This window comes from Macrotis lagotis, chromosome 8 (assembly GCF_037893015.1).
Source record: "Macrotis lagotis isolate mMagLag1 chromosome 8, bilby.v1.9.chrom.fasta, whole genome shotgun sequence".
NCBI classification, from domain to species: domain Eukaryota; kingdom Metazoa; phylum Chordata; class Mammalia; order Peramelemorphia; family Peramelidae; genus Macrotis; species Macrotis lagotis.
This window is the reverse complement of record NC_133665.1, coordinates 24,443,495-24,456,991: the sequence shown is the minus strand read 5'-3', so window position 1 is coordinate 24,456,991 and position 13,497 is coordinate 24,443,495. Positions and strand designations below refer to the sequence as shown.

At 36.8% G+C, this 13,497-nt stretch overlaps 1 protein-coding gene and 1 long non-coding RNA gene across 11 annotated transcripts in view; one reads left to right on the top strand and one right to left on the bottom strand.

Annotated features, from left to right (window-relative positions):
* The window catches only part of KANK1 (KN motif and ankyrin repeat domains 1), a 241,969-nt gene that overhangs the window by 183,900 nt on the left and 44,572 nt on the right, over positions 1–13,497 (top strand). The window contains exon 1 of one of the 10 annotated variants that reach the window (XM_074196527.1): positions 9,974–10,131. The exons of the other annotated variants lie outside the window; for them this stretch is intronic. The gene's annotated coding sequence lies outside the window, so the exon portion shown is untranslated. Of the gene's footprint in view, positions 1–9,973; positions 10,132–13,497 lie in introns of those variants that run through there. 10 annotated transcript variants of the gene reach the window in all.
* The window catches only part of LOC141495326 (uncharacterized), a 92,167-nt gene continuing 78,883 nt past the window's right edge, over positions 214–13,497 (bottom strand). Inside the window, exon 3 of the long non-coding RNA XR_012470736.1 lies at positions 214–767. This is a non-coding gene — a long non-coding RNA (uncharacterized LOC141495326). The remainder of the gene's footprint in view (positions 768–13,497) is intronic.

Sequence of the window (13,497 nt, the reverse complement as noted above, 5' to 3'; positions counted from 1 at the left end):
ATTTCAGATTGTGGTGGTGTTTGGGGGAGGTTAAGACAAAGTAGGTGAAGAGTTAAAAACAAAGAAACCTGTGAAAATAGAGTAATTTTGTATTACTATCACCAGAATCCTGCTATTCAACCCTCTGCTGATAATTGACTGAACAGAAAATCTTTTCTTTTTCCTTTTTTATTATATTTTTATTTTTCTCAATTTACATTTTTATTTGTCTACACATTACTAAGTCTTGCTGTAAGATTAAACAACGCCCCCCATAAAAAAAACCTCACAAGAAATAAAGTGGAAAAAAGAGATAAAAATGTGCTTCAGTCTGTGTTCTGATACCACCAGCTCTGTCTCTGGAGTAGATTGCATTCTTTATCATAAGTCCATCAGAGAAGTTACTTCCATGTTTTTCTGCAGCCAAACAGCAAATCTTACACTTAATAAAGTGTAAGAATGGTCCAAATGCAAAAGCATCACAAGGAATTATTCCATTCTCTTTTTAGTTGGCAGGACACACTATGAGGTCAAGTGAAAGTTTTCCCTTCTCTTATACTCTAGAATATTTAGTCTCCACACAATGCTATTTTGTTACAGGTGGCTTTCAAGATTAGAGACAGTGAAGCGTGTTTCTTAGTCTTCTCTCCCCAGACATAAATTCCAGCTTCCTTTGGCTTGAAGCAGGCAACATCCTTTGTTTTCTTTTTCTGGACACTGCCTTGGGTCTTCTTTTGACCAGTTTCTGTTATTCTTTGCCAGCAGCTTCTGTTTTCTCACCCTGATACCTAAAATGTGGTGACAGATAAAAAGTCAGGTGAGCTTCCTCAGGCTTCCAGACCCTTGCTGTATTCAGTTCTCAAGGAGGATGACAGCTCTTCTCATTCCATTTTAATAATCTTATACTTCCATAGGAGTTTCCACCTTTGGCTACTCAAAAGTTATTTTCCTGATCACTTGCCACACAAAGTCTTTCTCTTTTCCCCATTCCCTCATGATCTGAAAAAAAGATGATTAAAAACTGAGTTTTCTTTGTGCCCCTGTTAATAATCACTCCACAGTTAGACCCTGCCCTTGGGATCAAGAAGAACAGAGTTTGAATTCTGCTTCAGTCATACTCTACTAATGTTGGTGACCCTGAGAAGTCAACTTCATTTAATAGTGCCTACCTCTCAGACATGGTTGAGAGAGTCAACTGAGATAGATAATATACACAGAGCACTTTGCAAACCTAGGAAGCCCTCTAGAAATAGAAGTGTTAGCTGTTCATAGTTATGACCACTTGTTTTGTACCTTGAGAGGCACTTAAGATGGGATTAGATAAGACAGACCTTTGATTTCTTTCCCATAGGTGCTCCAGGTGAGAATTTCTTCTGTCAGTACAAATCTGTACCTTGTCTATAACATTAGAATTGCTGAGAGCATAGGGGTTAAATAACTTGCTTGGGGCCACACAGCTAGGTTTGGCAATATCAGATTTGTCTCCAGGCTGCCTTTCTATTCATTTGTTGTGTTGCTTCTCATAGGACATGAATCCCAAAAGTTTTTGAATGTCAGAGCTCAAGAACTATCATTTAGACCAGTCTTCTCAAAATCTGACTGTAATCTAGGGCACTGTCTACTCCATGGTGTTGCTTTGTATTCTACTAAATGCCATTGTTCTTATAACTACTATCTAATTATATATTATATTATATTATATTTTCTTTTTTTTCTTTTTTCTTTTTTTTTTTTTTTTTTGCAAAGCATTGGGTTTAAATGACTTACCCCAGGTCACACAGCTAAGTAAGAATTAAGGGTCTGAGGCTGGATGTAAACTCAGACCCTCCTGACTTCAGGGCCAGCGCTTTATTCACTGTACCACCTAGCTGCCCCTTATCGATTATATTTTCAAGATTACTTTGAGTATTTTCCCTCCATCTTCTATTACTCGGTTTTACCATTTAACTTTATATAAATAGACAGATATAGGAGACATTTTAAAAAAGGGAGGCAGGTATTAAAATTAAAATAAATCCATTTGGGGGCGGCTAGGTGGTATAGTGGAGTGGAGTGGCCTTGGAGTCAGGAGTACCTGGTTTCAAATCTGGTCTCAGACACTTAATAATTACCTAGCTGTGTGGCCTTGGGCAAGCCACTTAACCCCATTTGCCTTGCAAAAAACAAAAAAAACAAAAAAATACATTTTACTGTTTGCTTTCAACTAAAAAAATTGGGGGAATAAGGGATTAAACTGTATTAGTTCAAATGGGAGCTCATAAATCACAGGACCAGAGGGACCTGTGATGTCATCTTATTCAACTTCCCTATTTCACAGATAAGGAAGTCTGAGACCCAAGGAGATATAAAGTATACAAAGTCACACCAAGTGTGCATTGCAGAGGAGGTGTCATTTGAACACAGTTCCTCCTATTCCAAAACCAATGCCTTTTGCACCAGCACCTTTTGTACCTGAAATAGCAAAAGAAGTGTGACTTTGTCTCAGGTCCTGGAGGGTGAAAGTGAGAATATGAATAATGAATTCAGCCTCTTTCTCTCTCCTGACCTGGTATATTTAGTTGGTGCTCCTTGGGTGTTGAGACCATTTACGGTTTTTGGCAAAGATACTGGAGTGGTTTGCCCTTTCTTTCTCCAGTGAATTAAGGTAAATGGGGCTTAAGTGACTTGCACAGGGTCACGGGGCTTGTGAGTTCCTGAGGCTAGCTTTGAACTGATAGGACCAGGAATCCTCCTAGCCTATTTCTTTTTTAAGGTCTTTATTCAACTTCTCTATTCTCCTTCTCATTTAGAGGTTAATTTCTGACTTGAATTTCAAGATGGTCTTCCTGACTGACTCCAGAAGTCCAAACTAAAGAGTATACTGTATCTTGGGAAAGTTACTCTATTTCCAGTTTTGGTTTTTTTTTTAAGGTTTTTTTGTTTTGTTTATTTGCAAGGCAAATAGGGTTAAGTGGCTTGCCCAAGGCCACACTGCTAGGTAATTATTAAGTGTCTAGGCCGGATTTGAACTCAGGTACTCCTGACTCCAGGGCCTGCGTTCTTTCCACTGTGACACCTAGCCGCCCCGCTATCTCCAGTTTTAAGGCTTTAGTTTTTTTTTCTGATGGGATTGTTCCCTCTACCCCAGTGTTGTATAGAGTTGGAAAACAAGGAGTAATTCATTTTATTCCAGTTAAGCAATTAACAAAAATTTGTTACAGACAGAAGGCAAAGGATTATACTTAAGTTTCATAGATTGTTATTTTTTGTTTGTTTTGTTTTGTTTTTAGGTTTTTTTGGCTAGGCAAATGGGGTTAAGTGGCTTGCCCAAGGCCACACAGCTAGGTAATTATTAAGTGTGTGAGACCAGGTTGTTTGTTTTTTTTTAAATAATGTCCCTACTCAAGGAGGGGTCCTGTATAGGGTAGGGAAAAGAAGAACTAGAGACACTATGTATGTCACCCAATGGTTTGATGGAACAAGGAAGAAATTCAAAGTACTTAGGGAAAAATTGAGAAGGCAGAGAAAACACAGTAACTCAGAGGATTAGGGAAGACTGGAAAAAAATGACATAAGCAGAGCCTTGAAAACAGATAGGAATTCTAAGAGTTAGAGATGAAGTTGTGGTACATCTCAGGAATGCATGAAGGTAAGAGAATATAAGTTCACAATAGAGAGAAGAAAAGAATATGAATTTGGTTCTCAGTAGATTGAGTTTGAGGTGCTTTGGGAGAGAAATGAAGGGTCAACCAGGTGGGAAAGATTGGTATGGGAGAGATAAATCTGGGAGTAATCTTCATATAGATAATATTTAAAATCTATGGCAGCAGATGAGATCAACATTCAAGAGAATGTAGAGAGAGAAAAGACTTAGAATGGTACCCATACATAAGAAATGGGGAAAGGACAATGGAACCAGCTAAGGAGACTGGGAACATTGGGTTAGATAGATGAGGAGAACCTACCTGACAGGTTCTACAAGTGACCTCATCTGTAGCACCCTCCATCTCCTGTAGTTGATACCTGTCTCCCAATTCTGTTTTGAACTTCCTTTGATAAATAGAACTCTTCCCTTCTCAGAGATGTTCACTACAAGATAAACTTCCTTGAAATCCAGTGCAAATAATATTCAAAAGTATTAGCACTTGTTCCCATCAGGCTGGGTGTGAAAGGTGGAGAGAGGTGTTTTTTTTCCCTTCTGCTAATACCTGATGCTTTATATACACCCAATAGAAATGAAAATGTAGGAACACTTGTTGGGCTGGTCTTTTTGATCTACCTCATTCTTTGTAAGACTTCTTGGGCAATGTTGGGGGGCGGGGGAGGCGAGTGTAAGAATGTGATTAAGCCATGACTACTGGAACAAGAGCTGGACCTTTATTCATCCTTGGGATCTTCAGTTTTCTGTCCCTCCCTCCAAGTGTGATTGCTTCTCTTTACACCTTCATACTCTCAAGCACAAATTCAAGTAGATAAAACAGATGGGTAAAAAAAATCCTATTGATTTACTTTTCTATGTTTTTAATTCTATAAGCATGACAAGATGGATTTAGGTCCTTTTTTTTTTAGATTTTTTTTCAAGGCAATGGGGTTAAATGGTTTGCCCAAGGCCATAGGGCTAGGTAATTATTAAGGGTCTGAGGTCGGATTTGAACCCAGGTACTCCTGACTCCTAAGGCCAGTGCTCTATCCACTACGCCACCTAGCTGCCCCGATTTAGGACCTTTTAAAAAATATTTAATGGGGGCAGCTAGTCGTCGTATTGGATAGAGCACCAACCCTGGAGTCAGTAGTACCTGAGTTCAAATCCGACCTCAGACACTTAACAATTACCTAGCTGTGTGGCCTTGGGCAAGCCACTTAATCCCATTTGCCTTGAAAAAACCTAAAAATAAATATTTAACATACCACCTCTCATAACTAACTGACTAAGGTGTGATTACTAGGCTTTTATTTGTTCATGGTCATGATTTTTGCTGTGTTCATTCTTTAGGGCAAACATCATCCAAAATAAGAATGATTTAAACTTTTTTGTTATTTTTATTGGAAAAAGCTAAATTTAAATATTAAAAAGAACTCATATAAATTGGGTGGGTTTTGTTTTTCATTGATAGAAAAGATAATATCACTTTGCATGATTTTAAAGACATATCTAAATATAGTTCATTTGTCATTAACTGTTTTTTCTGCTTAATTTAAAAAAATTGATTTTCTATGTAACCTATCCTGAATTCTTGTATCAGAGTCACATCCTTATGGGGCCTTCTAATTTTTCAGTAGCTTCTCTAGAAAAAGTGTAGTGAGAATATCTTTTCTAGACTGACCCATCAATTAATTAAAGATTTAAAAATTTGCTTTAAGGCTCCTTGTTTCTTGAACATTATGAAGTTTGGTGGGTTGCGTGCATTAGGGGGATGGGCTAAAAAGCAAAGGCAGAGGCAGAAAAAAGGTCAGGAGGCTACCAAAACAGTTCAGATAAGTACTAATGTAGGCTTGAACTGGCCTGGTAGCAGTTGGCATTGATGAGGAAGGGAAGAATGTCAGTGTTAAGGCTGTAAAAAATATCAAGGGCCTGGCATTTGATGTAAGAGAAATGAGAGAAGAATAATGCCAACCTGGTGAATAGTTGTTTCCAGTGAGACAGAGTTAAGAAAATAGAAAGACCATGTTTTGGTGTTGTTGTGTGGTTTGGTTTTGGGATAGGTTTTTGGAGGGGAAAGGGGGCTGTTTTCTTTTCTTCAGGGAAGATAATAAGCTTCTGACTCATTTTCCAATCAGAAGGGTGGGGTTTTCCATCATCTTCTTGGAAAAAACCTCTCTTCCTAATAAGATTGTTGATAGGTGTTGCCCTTCATTTGTATAGTATGACTTTTTTGCCAGTTACCCCTAGCAACCAACCATCTTGATGAAATACAAACTATTTTACAAGAAAATTTCTCATAAAAATGTTATTGATCCATTTTATTCTTACATCATAGTTATTTAACCACCACCAGCCTCCCACTCAACCCTTAATTGAACTCTGCCTTTATAACAAAAAAAATAGTAAAGTTAAACCAATTGTTGGTGTTTGGCATATTCTGGCATCTCCATCTCTGTTGTGAGGAGGGAAATATGTTTGATTATTCTCTGGAACATGATAAAAAAAAAATTCGTCGTTCAGTTAAAACAACTTCCTTTTAGTGATATGTTATGCAACACAGTAGGTGCAATGATGACGTTTATTTATGATTCTAATTGTAATTACATCGCCTCAGTTCATATAAATCTTATAAGAATTCAACTTTTATATTTATATTGTCTGAAGTTATGTTGAATGGGATTGCTCTTTCTAGCTTTTTCTGCTGTATCTTTCTAGTCATATATAGAAATGTTGAGGATTTATAAGGGTTTATTTTATATCCTGTGACTTTGCTAAAGCTGCTAATTATTTCCAGTAGTTTTTTAGATGAGTTTTTAGGATTCTCTAGGTATACCATCAATATCATCTGGAAAGAGAGTTTTGTTTCTTCCCAATTCTAATTCCTTTGGGATCCTGTTTACTTATCTACAGAGCTTAAAAAACTCTTTCAACTCACAAAAACAAAAAAGTTTCTTAATAAAATTTTTAAAATGGAAAGCTTGTTTTGTGTTTTAAGTGATACTGTTATTTTTCATTTCTTATCTTCTTTAGAGAGATTGTTTTTCCCTCAGACTTCTCCAGATGGGCCTTCACTTCACAATCCTTTTGATCTTTTCTAAGTATATAATTTTCTGTGATGCACTTTAAAATATGGAACAGAAAAGGCACCAGAGAACACCATACTTTATTTGTGAAGTTCAAGTCAGTGTATCAGAATTTGCTTTTATATAGTTCACAAATTTTTTAATTAGATTTAAAGCAGTTTTGTCAAAATCACATCTGGACATTATAATGACAATTTCATAGCTCTTTTTTTTTAAAAACAAAGTATCTTTTTAATACTGCCAAGTTTGAAAATAAAAGCTCTGAATTTAAATTCTTTTCAAAATCAGAGAAAAAAGATAATTTGCTAAAAGCAAAGGTTAGACTCAGACCTTTTCCCTGATGAAATGCTAATATGGGAAATGGTCTGAACCTAGGAATTTCATTATTGAAATATTGCTTCATCAATTAGTTTAAAGTGACTCTGGAGGAGAAAGTGAGGCTGGTGACTTAGTACAGCACCCCCTCACTCAAATTCAGTTCAGGTGCTTTGAAAGGAAAAAAACATCGATCAAGCACCCAGCTCTTTGTGTCTGATTGAGCCCAACTGTTTAATTGATTAGTGTAATCAAGACATTTGGGGTTTTTTTTGGGGGGGGTTGCAAGGCAGTGAGGTTATGTGATTTGTCCAAAGTCACAGCTAGTCAATTATTATGTGTCTGAGGCTGCATTTGAACTCAGGCCCTCTTGACTCCAGGGCTGGTGCTCTATCCACCTAGCTGCCCCTGATCAAGCTATTTTTTTTTTTAGGTTTTTGGCAAGGCAAATGGGGTTAAGTGGCTTGCCCAAGGCCACACAGCTAGGTAATTATTAAGTGTCTGAGACCGGATTTGAACCCAGGTACTCCTGACTCCAAGGCCGATGCTTCATCCACTACGCCACCTAGCCGCCCCTAGATCAAGCTATTTTCAAAGTGTGATTTGCAGACCATTGGCAGTCCTGGAGACTCTTTCAGGGGGACCCACAAGGTCAAAATTCTTACCCTCAATAATACTAGGGAGCTATTACTATTAATTATTTCTAGGAAGAATATCCTTCTTTTTTCCAAAAATATATCTGTGAGAATGTATATGTTTTCATATATTTAACCCAAATGCTATCTCAACAGATTGAATGCAGGAACAAATTATGAGATTCTGTATATGTTTTCATATATTTAACCCAAATGCTATCTCAACAGATTGAATGCAGGAACAAATTATGAGATTCCAACTGTCTTCTATTAAAGAGATTTGCTTCTCCTCACCCAAATAAAATAATGCCACTCTTCTGATCAACATTTTTATCTTTGGAAAATATGATTTTTAATAAAAATATTTGAGAACATGTGCTTTTGTTATTTAAAATGAATTGATAAATATTTTTAATATTTTATCAGATATAATTCTAATGGGGTAAATATAGTTAGATTTAGTCCACAAAAAAAGCAAAGCTCTCTGAGGTCCTCAAAACTTTTTAAGAATTGCAAAGCATTCCTGGGATCAAAATGTTGGAGGCCTGTGGGTATAATCAAAAGGCTTTGGATTTAGCATCTGGGTTCTAATTCCAACTTTGCTCTCTGACTTTGGGGTCACCTGTTTAATGAAAGCCCTCCTGTACCCAAGTTGAAAATGTGGGCTTAGGAGTAAATGGTCACAAAAGACCCTTCTAGGTCCAGTCAGCCAGTTAGAGAAGACTAGGTTTACTCCTTTTTTTGTGTCATTTTACAGGTGTGGAAACTGAGGCAAATAGGGGTAAGCGACATGCCTAGGGTCACTAGCCAGTGTCTGAAGTCACATATGAACTCAGAACAATGGGTCTTCTCTGGCACTATCTACTGCACCACCTAGTGTCTCTTCTGTAGATAGAGATCAGCAACTTGTCAGAGTTAGTGGTCTGGGTCTGGGAGTGGTACCAGTAGGAGGTGCTGACCCCTACGTTTTCCATACTTCCAGGCTAGCTCTCTAATAGATCAGCATGACTCCCTTTTGCTTCTTTATAAGGAATTGGTATGTTAATAAATTGTATGCAGGAGATTGCAATCTTAACTCTGGCCAAGCATATGTCTGGCCATAAGTCAACAGGCAGGATTGTGTGCTATGACTCAGCTCAGGCAGGGGGAAAAAACAACTCAGAATGTGTGCCCTTTTCCAAAGAAGGTCTCTGACCTCTTCTTGTTATGCAAAATACTCTCAGATCTACAGATTCTGTAAACATTAGAAATGAAATGGCTTTTTGCTTTGTGCACAGCACATTTAAGTGAATTTTTGGAAACAGTTGATCTAGTAGACATTTTGGGAAAGGTTACAGGTGTGAATTTACAGGACCTTCAGTTACAGTCATCCATAATCTGATATGAACTGTTTGTTTGTCCAGTGAGAATTCTTCTTGCTCACTGTATACTGTGTGTATATATATATATATATATATATACATATATATATATATATATATATATATATATATATATATATTGAGCAAAGGTGAAAGAAAGGCCAAAAATATGAGCTTCTTTCTCTAAAATGATTAAAAAAATAAAGGTTATCTACAAGGTCTGAGCATACAACTTAACGTCTTTAAACCCACTGCAATTAGTTTGCGGGGGGTGGGGGGGACAATAAGGCTTTGCTGAAAGATTTTTTTTTCATTGTTACTATTATTGACAAACCAAGTTTTTGGAATTTTGGAAGCCAAGAAGCATATGATCTATTAACATATTGCTTGGCTATTTCCTCCCAGTATAACCCTTGCATGCCCGCCCTTTAAAAAATGGACTGAATTACTGAATGTTTTTCGCTTTCAAATTACACATTGACTTAAGAGTAACCCAGAGAAAATAGGCCATTTACCACCAACCCACCCACACTGGGTGCAGCTTTAACCTGAATCATTTCCTTCACCAGCAGCCTAGTATAGACTAAGATCTAAGTTACATCAATGAACTCTTATGTGCGCTCCAAGCAGAGAGTAGGGAAGGGAAGATCAAGGAAACAGCTGCTGACTTTCTCTTCACATTTCTTTGTCAGTAGTAGGTTTTATCCACAGGATTTACTGTAGCCTTTTTTTCTTTCATATTCCCTAAAGAGTTTGCTAGTAGGTGACTTGTCCTATGGGGTATACTTTGATTGGAGAGTTGAACTCCTCACAAGAACCTTTGTTCACTGGTGACTGTGGTTGTCTCACTGATGGTGAAAAACCCTACAATGAAACACCAGTGGCTGGCAGACTTTAGCTCCGGCCTGTCAGGAAATTCCAAATGGTATAAATAAATTCTCTGAGGCAGCTTGCAGGCACTCTGCTTGCTGATGTGTCCGGAGTCAGTGTGCATTCCCTACGCCTCTGGGAAGCATGCACAGGACGCGACTTCCTGCTGGCTGAAAATTGTGTTATTTCATTTTGGGGTTGGGTAAGTAAGGATGCCAAATACGGAATAACAAGGGAGAAGAACACCAAACTGGCATTGGAGCCAGGCAAGTGCAAACTCTGGAGAGAGAGAGAGAGAGAGAGAGAGAGAGAGAGAGAGAGAGAGAGAGAGAGAGAGAGAGAGAGACAGAGAGAGAGAGAGAATGTGTGTGTGTGTGTGTGTGTACACAGAATGTTTATTTTTATGGTAGCCTGGAAAGGAACCCTATTTCTTGTTTTCTTTTCTTTCTTTTTTTTTTTTTTTTTTTTTGCATATTGGAAATTTCAACTGGAGCTGCCACTTGAACATAAAGATGTTATTGTTTGAGGCACTGTGGCTCACTCCAGACATACAGACAGGCCAGTGATGGTTTAGCCGAGTTCTCAAATTAACTGTCACGGTTAAACTGTCCAGGTACATTTTGGATGGTCACTTATTTGCATTTCTTTTTAAAGCTGAATTTTGTAAGGCAGCTTCATTTATTTATTTATTTTTCTGTTCAAGTGGAAAAGGTATTTAGAATTCACTGTGTTCTTCTATAGATAGCGCAGTCTTTTTTTTTAAGCCTACAGTGGATTACTAGGAAAAACTCATTCTGCATATCTATTTGAGTCACTTTGCAGTTTTTCAGAGAATTACCCTTTGAGATGACACATTTCCTCCTCCTCATTAAAGCTACAGTTTTATTTTTTTAAACTTAATTTTGAAAAACATCTTTCACAGAGTCACATAGAAGAAAACTTAAGTGGGTTGTAAATTGGACATCATTTCTAAAATACTATATTCTGATAGGGCATTGGGCTTTACAAAATGTCAGAGAATATTAAACTGATGAACATCTACCTAGATATAAAATGTTACAGGTTAGGTGCAGTCTGGATAACTAGTTGCTTCTGCTTGTAGCTGGCTTTTAAATATAGAGGAACAGATCAGGACATAAAACAAGAGGTCTCTGTGGTTATTTTCTAGATTAACAACCATATAGTATATGAAAGTATTTTCATAAGGTATGAAATATATATTTTATGTAAGTATGTCACCTTTGTCCCTTTGGCAGTCTTTCATGATTTCTATTTGATATCAACTCATTCATTTTTTTCTTAATCACTCACCTTCAGAGAGGTTTCTAATATACTTCTCAACTTAGAAATAAAGAAGGGGAGGTAGTTACATTCTAGGATCAACAGCTTATAAGAGAATTAGGTTTTTTGTTTGTTTTTTCTTTTATTAAAAATTTTATTTGAGTTTTACAGTTTTTTTCTACCAATCTTACTCCCCCCCCCCCAGAAAGCAATCTGTCAGTCTTTATTTTGTTTCCATGTACATTGATCCAAATTGAGTGTGATGAAAGAGAAATCACATCCTTAAGGAAGAAACAAAAAGTATAAGAGATAACAAGATCAGACAATAAGATATCTGTTTTTTTTTCCCCCTAAATTAAAGGGAATAGTTTTTGAACTTTGTTCAAACGCCACGGCTCTTTATCTGGATACAGATGGTATTCTCCATTGCAGACAGCCCCAAATTGTCCTTGGTTGTTGCACTGATGGAACGACCAAGTCCATCAAGGTTGAACATCACCCCCATGTTGCTGATAGGGTATACAGTGCTTTTCTGGTTCTGCTCATCTCACTCAGCATCAGTTCATGCAAATCCCTCCAGGCTTCCCTGAATTCCTATCCCTCCTGGTTTTTAATAGAATAGTGTCCATAACATACATATACCACAGTTTGCTAAGCCATTCCCCAATTGAAGGACATTTACTTGATTTCCAGTTCTTTGCCACTACAAACAGGGCTGCTATGAATATTTTTGTACAAGTGATGTTTTTCCAGTAGTGGTATTGTTGGATCAAAGGGTATGCTCATTTTTGTTGCCCTTTGGGTTATCAGAGAATTAGTAACTGACCAGTGGCATGCCCAGAGGTTCAGTGGATCAAAGGGATCAGCTAGTGTCTGAGCCAGTTTTGAATTCAGGTCTTTCTGACTCTAGGCCTGGCATTCTTCCACTTCACCAACTAACTGTCATTCTCATTATTACTCACCATTTCCTAGTGCTTTAAAGTTCGCAAAACACTTTCCTCACTATAATCTTGACTGGTAGATGTTGCACCTATTACCCTCATTTTACTGAGGAAACTAATTATTTTTTAACTAAATGATGATGCTCTTATAAAACAGAGAAAGATGCTATAACTACCAAGTTTTAGCATTCTTTTAACTGTATTATACTTTCAGTTAAAGAGATGATTACATGTAACTTAGGGGATGTTGTAAATGTTTATAAGGTGTTAGGCATCATACAGTGATAACCATGGAAGGAATCTTAGTGTGACCCACTAATTTTATGGATGAGGAAGCTAACATCCTGAGAAGGAAAGGGAATTGCCCAACATTCCCCAGTGTGACTTAACGGTCAATATCTGAATCATCATCCCCTTCATTCTGCTGCACAGTGATTAAATATGCCTTTTTAATGTTTTTTTCTTCTGAAATATTCTAAACTTAAATGTCACAGGGCAAACTTTAGACTAAAACAATACTTATATACTCTTTATTTTAAAAAAATAAAGTATGTATATGGTGTTTCCATGAAAGGTCTGTCATTCAGTATCACTGAAGTTGCAGAAACATGCTACTTTGAAATCACAGCTTATACTTTTCTTTCTCTGAAAATAAAATAGCTACTACAATTTGACTATAGTATATTTATATTTAAAGACATTTCTTTAAAATTAGCTACTAGGTTTTAGACTTAATTTCTTTAGTAACCAAGCAAAAGACTTAGGAGAGACTTCCCCTAGGATCTCAGCTCTAATAATTACCTTAAATAAGTCTCCTAACCTTGGAACCTCATTTCCTTAATTTGTAAAATAAGGTTGATTATACAATCACCACTTCCACAGTGTGGGGATATGGGCTTGGGATCTGGAAAATCTGCATAAAAATTTTTGTCCCTTTCGTCTTAGCATAGAAGTCTGAATTTTTTTCTTTTTTTTTTTTTTAATGGGGTGTTTACAATACCTTCTTGTAAGATTTGGCTTAAGTATTTGGTTATAGACTCTGTCACCCTCTGGTCTCCTGTTGTCTATATTGTCTGCATAACGCCCCCCAAATTAATTTCATAAGCTGACTTGCAATATATTAAAACTACAGTGTGGAAGGGATAATGGTACTTGCAATAATTTTTCCATAGAGTTGTATAGAAAACAGTTTGCATATCCAAAAGCATACTTCAGTTTCTATTATTTCTCCTTAGTAAGTAAGTTAGAGCCAAAGTTCCATTTTGCTTTTTAAATACTTTAAATCACTATATTTTAAAATATGTATTTGTATGTTTATTTAATGTCTTTCTCAAAAGCAAATGAACTTTTGGAGATCAGGGAATATTTCCTTTTATTTTCCTTTGTATCTGGCACATTGTAGACACTTAA